Source organism: Hypanus sabinus, chromosome 11 (genome assembly GCF_030144855.1).
Source record: "Hypanus sabinus isolate sHypSab1 chromosome 11, sHypSab1.hap1, whole genome shotgun sequence".
Taxonomy (NCBI): domain Eukaryota; kingdom Metazoa; phylum Chordata; class Chondrichthyes; order Myliobatiformes; family Dasyatidae; genus Hypanus; species Hypanus sabinus.
Window position 1 is genome coordinate 96,694,977 of NC_082716.1, and position 10,070 is coordinate 96,705,046.

A 10,070-nucleotide genomic window follows, 5' to 3' on the forward strand; every position below is an offset into this window, starting at 1 on the left:
TATTTGACATAGGATAGGGCACACTACATATATATATACACACACACACACAATTTTTACAATATTGAACAGTGAGAAACTCTCCTCAGATCTCCCCTATTAAAATAGGTACATCACATTTGATATCACTATGTGAACACCACCTTAGTTGATATGGCAAATGTTCAACAAACTCTCTGGTTTTAAAAACACTGAAGCAACTTGGATTTCTTTCAGGATACAAAGTTATCTGTCAAAATCAGCACTGATGCTGATTAATACAGGTAAAAGTAAGGTGTCTCTACCTCCCCAGATTAATGTTACAAATGAGGTTCCCTACTTGGGTATTAAAATTAAAACTTCCCTATCTGTGGCTAAAACAATTTTTTTAAATTTTAAGATATTAATAGATGGAGACACCTGCCAGCATCAGTCCCAGCCCACTCATCAGTCATTAAAATGATCATCTTACCCACATTAATTTTATCAACTCAATACTCATTTTATCACTTGCACCTCCAGCAGGAAGTTGGCAAAAACTGGAGAACAAGAGCTAATAGCACCAATAAGGTTGAAAGACTTTCTCCTTATAGGTATATCTACCAAAAAATGGGATTTGTATTGGGGGCCAATTTTAACCCATATGCTACAAGCGTTTAGAGCAGCAGAAAAATCCAAAACTAAGTGTATGATGCAAATTATTTCCATTATGGAACCATCATTATTTTCTATCAGGGAGAGAATCATTCACTAACAGAATTTGGGAGGATAAAGGTATTAATACTCTTTTTAATTAATTTTTTTTAAATTTTTAATTAAGATTTTAATAGGGCTAGTACTATCCTTAGCTTTCAAATACTGTGTGTACTGAGTAAGATCAGTTTGTAAAGCCTACGAGTTTCCCCGGTGGTCAGAATTGAAGGACCATCCCATTTTAAGTTGGATACAGAGTGCGCCAAGACAGTGTCATATATCTATGATAAATCTAAGAAATATATGCCATCATCAGGAATGAAAGCCTGGGATAGGGACATACCTGAATTGGGTCAAGACTTAAGACTAGGATGCGATTTGGGATAATGCTGTTGGTGCTTCGAAAAACCAAATCATCAGTATAATACACTTTAAATGCTTTTATACATGTTGTATGGGTATGTCTAGGCATTTTAGTTCTCTTATAGAACAGGGGTGTAATACCAATGGACCCCACTGTACATCCTCAAAATTATGACTCCCACCTTTCCCTTATGGAAAAACATGCAAAATCTGGCTGGCAGGCCTGACTGCAGCTAAGATTGTAATCCAGCTTTGGAAACCTTATATTTCAAGTACTCACTGGCTTGAGCTTTTTGGACATTTATCACCTGGAATCATCAGCAAGAGTAAATGATGCATGACCAAACAAAATCTCAATGCGGACAAATTTGATATCCAACTTAGAAGATCTTGTTAAAATAGGAATGTTCTGTGTACACACTATTTGGTTGGTGGAGGGGAGGGGGTGGCTGGGCTTACAGTCAAAATGTAATCAGCAACTGGTTGTATTAAATGGAATTTGTTGGTGTTGCAACAAAAATTAATGATAAAATTGGCCTCTGCAATTTATAATTTCTACCCTAGGACATCTAGTCCTCCACAATTATCTTGAAACTAATTGTATTTTGATCACTGGAGTCCCACACACTTTTTCCTCTGTATATTTACAAATTTTACAGGCTTTTCTGGCCAAATAAGCTGCACTGCCTAGCCAACCCTAACCTAACCTCAGGACAATTTCAATGAGCAATTAACCTATCAGAGCACCAAGATAGCCACACATTCACAGAATATGTACAAACCTCTTACCAACAGCCCAGGAATTTGAACTCTTGACAGCCTAGCTAAAATAGCAGCATGCTACCACTTGATTAAAGAAACTTTCCTTAATACGTCTGACTAAGTATCTCAATCCAGCTCTTGTAAAAGTATGGGAGTCCCACTCAATATGGAAAGCTATCAACAACCTTGCATTTCTTACAACTACTTGTGATTTCTATAAATTTGCTCCTCTAAACTGAGTGGTCTACAATATAATCCTTGTAATAAGATCATCCCTTTTGTATTTCCTCATTTCCACACACATAGCTGTCCTATGAGCACTACTATTATTTTCCAACTAGTAATGCCACCAATGCTCCTTTTAATCCCTCCCACTCTATAGTCCAAAACAGAACTCAGTATTCAAGCAAGCTGCAATTCTTCTCTCCCCACACATCTAAGGCTACATCCACACAACACAAGATAAATCCATAACTGAAGCTTTTCAAAAACACTTTCCAGGGTGTGTATTTCTGAAAACACTGCTTGGGCAGATCAGTGTGGACTGGGTAACTGAAGAAATCTGAAAGTGATGTCAGAGCAGAATTTCATTGTTCTCTTGAACGCAACTTAACAATTTCGGAAGACGGCAACGACTCTTAAGCCATAAGTTAGAAATGTACTCAAATACTTTGACCCATATCTTACTAATTCTGTCCTTGCTTGTATGAAGGTGATTTACCTATTTATACAAGTATATCTCTGAAAATAGATCTGTAACAGCCTAACGTAACATTGTATGGAAATACAAGATACTGATGCAAACATGTTTTACACATTTAACAAAGTACTTTACAAATACAACGTCAGTTTTTCAGAGTTCATCAGCTGGGTCATATCACCCATGAACTCCGTCAGTTGCCTCCATACACTTCAGTATTTGTTTTTTTTTACTTTCAAGTCCTGCGCAAGAGCTAACAACTACCCATCGTTTTAAGTTTTTAGTCTGTAATTGAAAAAACATGCACCATCTTTCACAGCGAGATTCAACAGCAAACATGTCACTTGTTTTCAGTAGATGTGTCCTGTGCATGTGCCGGAGATTCGCTGACATCTCCATTTCAATGTGGACAGATATTTTTTAAAACGCATAGTGTGGATGTAGCCCAAGTCTCACTAATGAATACAATTTTAACCCCATTTGCTAATCCATGCTCTAAACTCATCTACCTTACCTGGAACACCGTCTTAGTACATCTTTCCCCACAACACTCCATCCTGGGAGTCTGGCTCTCATCCCCCTGCAACTCCTAGTTAAAAATCAAACTGCAATGTCAATTTGCCTTTTTAAAAACAGTTCTTAGAGCAGCAGGACAGTAGCAGGAAATACGACTTCCACTTGTCATAATTATTACATCCAGATACAGCATGGATCTGGGTAGATAATTTAGCCCAAACAAGAGCTTGGTAAACCCAGTAACAACCAGCTAAAGCAGTTCAATTCAGGTCAACAGGCTGTGAATAGTAACTGAAAAGGACTCTCTTAATAAGGGACTAAATATTACACAATTTAAATAACACTTCCAGATAAGCAGAGAAAGAGCAGTATTTATTTTATTATCCCAGCGTTACATATTGAATTGACATACTCGTAGACAGGGCAAAAAAATAGCTGATATCTGCTTGCAAGCTCCGTGTTTTGTACCTACAACAGAAAACAAAAATTAATACTGCAATACAATCCAGAAATCACAGATCCACCAATGAGATAAATCACTACCACACTACACAATTCAGATGCTCAGATACTAAGCATCTTCCAAGAACATCAATACTTACCCCTACCGATCAGATGAGGACCCAAGACAATACCACAAGCTGCTCCCAATGAACCTCAGTTCTGGAAAAGATAGGAATATCAAATCACTGCTGACAAACAAGCTTCACTCACATCCAGTGATCTTCATATACCTGATCAGTTAGAGCTAATATCAAGAGTCTTCATGGACAATTCAAGTTTTCTGCTCTCATCATAGATATTTATTGTGAAGGAAAACAAAGCCATGCACTTACCAATTGTCACAGTAGTTGTATCCTGACACCTGAGATAGAAAAAGATACTTTAAAAACCAGACTTAGGAGACATTTTAAAACAAATGGACTGCCTATCATATCAGTCAATTTACTTGTCCTCATGACTAGGAGACCTAATTCGTACATCATGATGAAAGTGTAGTTAAAACAGCAGAATGAGGATTGAACATAGTGCCCACCTGTTTAAGGCCAGTCATACTTTTGAGAACAGAAACCAGAATCTGTAAAAGGAAAAAAATCCCACAATAAATAACCCATGTTTTCACCATCTTTGGCAGACAGAAACCACCCAATACAGTTCATTAACTTCCCAATTCATCACCTCATCCTGAAAATACAGGCCATATTTTTGACAAACATTGAAACCTCATATACAGAACTAATTGGAATCAGTCATGTTCATATGGCAGAATCATCTTAATCACTGGTTTCACACAAAAATCCTTCAAGGAAGCCTGTCCTATCCGCACTGGAGCCTGGAAGGACAAGGGTGACTGCACACTGGTACACAAATCCAGTAAGTCTTATTCCCCCACACCCTCCACCTTATCTACCCACAGGCCAGTGAAGGATCACTGTTCAGAAAGTTGAAAGTTCAAATATCACTACAATGCTGGATACCAACCATCTCACTCCTGCAGCATTTGGCAGAGAAACCCTACACTTCTACTGTAAGCAGACTTTAAATTCCTGATAAAACCTCAGTTCATTCCTTCAAACATGCAACACTATCAACAAGAGGAATGCACACAATTCAATCCCACTCCGCTCACCTGATGCCATCCAATCCACAGGCTAACTTCATGTTTGGAATTGGGCTGAAATCAAAAGAAAAAAATTGTTACCTTGATGGAGGTTTTCATGTGTTGCATCATGTATGTGGATGAGGAAATGTCAGGTATATGCGAAAGACTAATGATTAATTCATCATCAATTATCTGCTGAACTATGAGTTCATCATTCACTCCTCAGATAGGAAAACACAATGTAAACCCAAGAGTTTCCAGTAATCACAACTTACAGGTTCCACAGAACACTCCAAAACAAAGTCTCCAAATATCTACACAGCAAACTACCATGATCGATTGAAGCACCCATTAAGAAATCCAAGATGCTCACAAGTTCACTACAAATCTACGCCAATGAAGGCATACCAATAACAAACATACCCAAGGGCTAACCATATTAGATTTGTAACTGCATTGCCCACCACTAGCAGGTGAGTGCATTCTTGGGTTTACAGACAACTCCACACCAATAACTCATATCTCCACTCACCTGGTGCCATCCACAATCCAACTTTATATTCGGAGTCAGAGGCTGAAACCCAAAAAAAAGTGAAGAAAATATTACGTTGCAATTTTTGTGTTAAAGCAACAGATCTCGCTGTCCCATACTGAATTTCAAATACTCAAATTTCCAAGACAAAATACAAACACTGCAACTCATTACAATGTAACCCAAATCACACAGTAACAGCCCATCTTACCCATGATGAATGTGATGCCTATTTCACTTGGCTGCATTGGGCCCAAATAATTTTGCACCCTTCCTATACAAGTACTGGCCAAACCAGTGGATTCTGGTTAAATGGACACACTGCACTTTTTAGCAAATTTAAACTGCTGTCCTAATTAATCAGTTTCCTGTGAATAGTTCAAGATTCAAGTTAAACAGCCACCTGAGTAACAAATGAAATATAGAACTGGAACATCAGAATAGTACTACAAAATGATTAGTTCCTAATAATTATTGACAGAATTCACTACTGGACTGCCTCCAAACAATGCTATCGAATATTTGTAGGATTCAATATTTATTGTAACATTCATTATTGTTGACACCTTCACTCCCAGCCATTTCCAAAGCAGAATGAATGTTTGAAACCATAAACAAATCAGTTGTGAATCATCTTATTGTTTAGTGACCAAAATCACTTTTTAAACACAAGCATACACAATTCATGCCATCTTTTACAGCAATAGAAGTTATCTTGTACTGGTTCAGTAACGTTCAAATGTCTTTCATACCATCTCAGAGAGATTCCCATTGTATTTCAATTAACATCATCAACAGTACAAGTAACTCATCACTCCATCAGACCAAATCTAATGGCAACATCTCCCACATTGTTTAATGACATCACATAGTTCTTCTTACCTCAGCAGCAGACACTTTGACTTGACCAGATTCACACCTGGAGGAGACGCACATTGTTAGTAACCGGCATTGTTAGTACAGCATTAGTATTATAATCCATTAAATTTTGTGTGCCTCAGAATCTATTTGGTGGTTCATATCCTTCGTCATCCAACGTGTCAAGAGTAGCAAATAAGCATCATCACCGGCACAATTCAATGGACAATGTTCCTATGGAGATGCTAACTGGTCCCCTCTCCAAGACTGCTCTCCAGAGCTAATCAGACCATCCTCACTCACAAGTCAGCACTCACAGCTTATTGTGAAATCAAAGCAAAGCAAATCATCAGGCAATGGCGAGTGTGAACTTAAAAGCCAAATGAGAATTTAATATGGCACCCACCTGTAAAGGCCAGTCCCAGCATTCAGAGAACAGAGATTCCAATCTGTAAAAGAGGAGAAATTTCAGAACTACACAATGATCAAAACTGTGACCCTGTATTCACTAATTAGACCATAAACAGAAACCACTACCTGATACACTCCAAATCTTTGCCTAGATAACAGCATAGTGATCATCCCACAACCTTCCCCAGCAGTGCCTACCCATGCACTTTTTTTTTTAAAAAAAATGGGGATTCCAACATCTTGGATCTGAATACTGAAAACAATTCAGTCCTGAAGAATCTTTACTGTTTTGCTGCCTGGCCTACTGAATTCCTTCAGCATTTTGTGCTAGCTCACAGTAACCTAACTAATCCCAAACACTGGTTTCTCAGCAGATTCAGATAATTTTATGTCATCACTTTCAGAGAGAGAGTTCAAAATATTTCATCATTTCTGTACTGAGTTTAACCAGGATAAAATTAAACTGCAATCCTTATAATCCCACCACTAAACTCATTCAAAACAAGATGTTGTCACATGGTGAATCTCCAGCACTGCACGTGCAATTCTGAGAGAGCCCATTACCCCACTTACAGGACAACGCAGTAGTAGATTATAGGAAAAATATGAAGCAGGCCTGAGGAAGGTTCATTAGCAAAGAAACTAGAAGCATGAACATTCTTAGTGTCTACAAGCAACACCTACACTGCAAATTTGAATGCTCCCTGAATGGCCAAGCAGCTCTTCTGCACTAACCTCCACAGTTCCAAAAGAACCATCTCCCGCAGCTCAGCCCATTAAATAAATGTCTGATCACTGTTAGCAATCTTGCCTCACTCAGACAATCCTCATGGACAATTTAGATTTTCTATCATAGATACTTATTGTGAAAGGAAATAATGCCAGACACTAGACATTGGCACAACAGCTGTATCCTGACACCCAATTTAAAAACTAGGCTTACAGGAGACATTTATTTAAAACAAATGAACTGCCTTCTGTCATATCAATTCATCCACCTCCCTTCATGTCATACTCATGACTAGGAGACCTAATTCATACATCAGTGAAAGCACCATGATAAAATGGCAGAATGTGTTGCACTCAATACCCATCTATTTAAGGCTGGTCAACAGTTCCAATATGCATTGGGAAACAAATTGGAACCAGTTAAAAAACCTTCAGATTTTCTTTACACCAATGAACAGTCACGCAGAAAGACATCTACACTAATCCTATTACTTTGCTTTAGATTGTCTGTGTGATGTTCTTTGTTATTTGTCTGTCTTAGACACAGTACTGACCTCAACCCCTTCCCCAGCAGTGCAACTACAACCTTCCCCTCAAATCCCATTCAGAACCATGGCCTCTCATCATATCCCTGCTAATTACCAAACACAGGCAACAGTAAGGGCACCATTAAGAGCCATATTCAGCACAGCAAGATAATAAATTGAAGCCAGACTGTTATCCAGGCTCAGCAAGAACTCAACTCACCTTTGTTATTTGTCCAGTCGACACTTGGGTCACTTCATTCTGAAAATTAAGAAAATGTTGTCATTGACAAGCACACACAAACACACAGAAACATGCAGAGAAGCAGCAAAACCTCAGAAGAAAGGAACGGATTAAGAGTAGAATCATTTATGATCATATGGCAGAATCATCTGCATCACTGGTTTCACATAAAAACCCTCAAGGAAGGCCACCCTACTCTCACTGGAGCCTGGAGGAACAAGTGTGATCTCAGACAGGTATACACATCTTCCTCCATTCAGGGATCCAAAGATCAGGAGTTAGGTTCAGATTAACTTCATTTAATCCTGTACCCACAAATAGACACTACTAACCTGATGCCATCCACTGGCCACCTTCCATTCCGGAGTCAGCTGCTGGAACCCAAAAACCAGAGGATTAACTTGAGGCAGGAAATGTTAAGTCACACCATTTACAATAAGAGGAATAATGAAGTATATGCATAAGTCGTCAGGTATCTGCTGAACTTAAGTTCATCATTCATTCTTCAAAAAACTACATGCCAATGTAACCCAAGAGCCTCAGAAAACAAGTCATGGATCATGGCCAATGCCACATTTCCCAGGTGATCCACAAAACTCCAGCTCAGACTGATACAGTACAAATCTGAACTGAAAGGAATTCAGTCATTTTCCTGAGGTTGCTGAAGGAAACCAGAAGCCAGCATCATCATTAGGTCGTGCTGATTGTTAGGGCAAACGGTACATGCACTACGTTTAGTACTGTGCAAAAGTCCTGGCCACAGTTGGCAGAAATCAAAAAAGTTGATTTTAAAAATAACAGAAATATACTATAAAGAACAGTAAACGTTAAAAAACAAAATGGTGACCTTTAAAACTGCAGTATTTCTTTAGGTAAGCGTGTGCAGTTTTAATACAAAATTGCCTGTTACGACTTACTACAGTTCTACAAGACTTTGGCTGCTTTGCTTATGTTGAGATCAGAACTCTCTGGAGACTGTACAGAATTTAAGGTGCCTTAAGTCTTTTGAACAGGACAGTACATGAGCCAAATCAATCTTAAAATGTAAGCAACGCATAAAGCTATAAATTACAGGTTCGCTTTAAATATTCTAATTACTTGTCTTTTACCTTGTCTCAGGATTCAAGCACCTGAAAACAGTATCTCGCATTGCGCATGCAAAGATGGACGAATGGATCTGCTCACGTGGGTTTACATTTCATGACACACACAGGACCGACAAAATTTCCTGCCACTTTTAATACCCCATTCCCATGATCAATTTTCACTACTATATTGATAGACCCAAACAGAGACATTTAACGTTTCTTGATCTGGCAGGCAATGAGTCGTGCTTTCGCTCTACAATCATCCCATCCCATACTGGCCTGTTGCACATGCCCCCCAACATTACTAGCAACCATATTGAAACAAGACGTTGGTTTCACACTCCTCACACTAACTACTCAAACTCGAGTACCAAATCCTCTCAAAAAGCCTCATTCAGAAGGTTTTCAGGAACAGTCCTGACCACTACTCGTTAATCACTGGCTCACTGGCCCTGCAGTTTTACCCGCAGGTTAGGAACGAGGACACGGGGTCACCCTCTACGTATTCGGTTACCTGGGTCACTCGCCTCTCAGTACGGGCGAAGTCGCTGCCGCGCCGGGCCACCTGTGGACGAGGAACAGAGTCGGTGAGAGGTACGAGGCCAAGCCGCGCAACAGAACCACTCATAACCTCAGCATGTTGGGTCCTCATCACAGTTATTCGGATGTCCCTACCAACATAACCTCATCACGGGAGATGTACAACAACCCGCCCGACCACAACCACCCCCAACACACACCAACCTCCATTTCCACCAGCCGCATGAGGCAGAGCTAATCGCGCAGAACCTCTTTATAGACTGCCCCGCGCCTAGCTTCATGGGAATCATCGGAGACGCTAATCTGATTGGAGCATGCAGATATCAGCCCACCTCCAATTGGATAATACCTTTGTCAATCGAATCCTAAATCGGCATTCCAATCCGATAGATCTGATTGGCTGTTCAATGGTAGTTTTTATATCGTTTTGAAAGGCAATATTGTAACGGTCGTGTGACGAAGGCGGGAATGCAAACCACGCCCTTCCGGTACTACCAAACCCAGTTTGGTAATCGTAATCTAATCATG

General features: G+C 39.5%; 1 long non-coding RNA gene and 3 other non-coding genes across 7 annotated transcripts; all 4 read right to left on the reverse strand.

Annotated features, from left to right (window-relative positions):
* Positions 1 to 3,373: 3,373 nt before the first annotated feature.
* On the reverse strand, positions 3,374 to 9,783 carry LOC132402207 (uncharacterized). Of its 4 annotated transcripts, none has more exons than XR_009514838.1 (12): positions 9,747 to 9,783; positions 9,517 to 9,567; positions 8,247 to 8,288; positions 7,894 to 7,932; positions 6,413 to 6,455; positions 6,031 to 6,067; positions 5,149 to 5,190; positions 4,644 to 4,688; positions 4,050 to 4,091; positions 3,850 to 3,878; positions 3,616 to 3,676; positions 3,374 to 3,481 (listed from the first exon to the last, which is right to left on the reverse strand). It is a non-coding gene; the product is annotated as an uncharacterized LOC132402207 (long non-coding RNA). The 4 variants fall into 4 exon arrangements; XR_009514840.1 differs by having other exon boundaries at positions 8,247 to 8,285; positions 9,747 to 9,766; XR_009514841.1 differs by having other exon boundaries at positions 8,247 to 8,285; positions 9,743 to 9,763.
* LOC132402368 (small nucleolar RNA snR60/Z15/Z230/Z193/J17) lies at positions 4,757 to 4,840 on the reverse strand. The gene has a single exon (XR_009514886.1). It is a non-coding gene; the product is annotated as a small nucleolar RNA snR60/Z15/Z230/Z193/J17 (small nucleolar RNA).
* On the reverse strand, positions 5,867 to 5,948 carry LOC132402366 (small nucleolar RNA SNORD79). The gene has a single exon (XR_009514884.1). It is a non-coding gene; the product is annotated as a small nucleolar RNA SNORD79 (small nucleolar RNA).
* On the reverse strand, positions 8,003 to 8,077 carry LOC132402367 (small nucleolar RNA SNORD47). Its single transcript, XR_009514885.1, has one exon. It is a non-coding gene; the product is annotated as a small nucleolar RNA SNORD47 (small nucleolar RNA).
* Positions 9,784 to 10,070: the final 287 nt, after the last annotated feature.